An 862-nucleotide genomic window follows, 5' to 3' on the forward strand; every position below is an offset into this window, starting at 1 on the left:
ATCAGACAAGTGTAGCCCAAGTGTAGATTGTTAGTGCTGTATATCGCTGCTCCATTTCTGAAGCAAAATGAAGTGAGCCAGAATTCCCCAGACTTAAACACGTTTAAGATATTAATATATGCAATTAATGAGAATTAAACACATAACGTTTCATTTAGAAGTTACATGCTTGCAGAGGTAAAGTCATGGCAGAGACTTATTAAAGATAGCGCCTCTGTACAAATTTCTGGGTATTCACCACTAAAACAAAGACACATTTTGCAGTTCCAACACTGTGAATGGTGACTTTATCGTTCACTTTAGTCTCTACGTAAAATTCCGAAGTTTTATTCTAGATTATCATTTTAATTAATTCGAATTTAAGATATGTAAGTTAAAGAAGTTACACAAAGGATTGAGTACGTTATATTAAAATAATTTTGAATATGTAAATCAGCAAGTCATGTGACAATTACAGCTGATATAAAGTCGCAGTGGAACGAAATGCATCAGAACTGTATTCGGACATTTTGACACTGTTTGACGTTAGGTAAGTAGTGTGCTGCAAATGAAAAGGTATTGCTTTGGGGAAGAGTATGTAACAGCTTTTGGGAAGAGTGTGTTACAGCTTTTGGGAAGAGTATGTAACAGCTTTTGGGAAGAGTATGTAACAGCTTTTGGGAAGAGTATGTTACAGCTTTTGGGAAGAGTATGTATCAGCTTTTGGGAAGAGTATGTTACAGCTTTTGGGAAGAGTTTGTAACAGCCCTTTCCGACGCAAATTATCCATACACTGAAATCATAAAGGTATGTACATATCTGGAATTTAGAATTTTCAAGATGGGAATATTATTTGTACTTGAGTACCGGTTGGCCCTATCGT

The sequence above is a fragment of the Limulus polyphemus genome, unplaced genomic scaffold (genome assembly GCF_000517525.1).
Source record: "Limulus polyphemus unplaced genomic scaffold, Limulus_polyphemus-2.1.2 Scaffold36, whole genome shotgun sequence".
Lineage (NCBI taxonomy): Eukaryota > Metazoa > Arthropoda > Merostomata > Xiphosura > Limulidae > Limulus > Limulus polyphemus.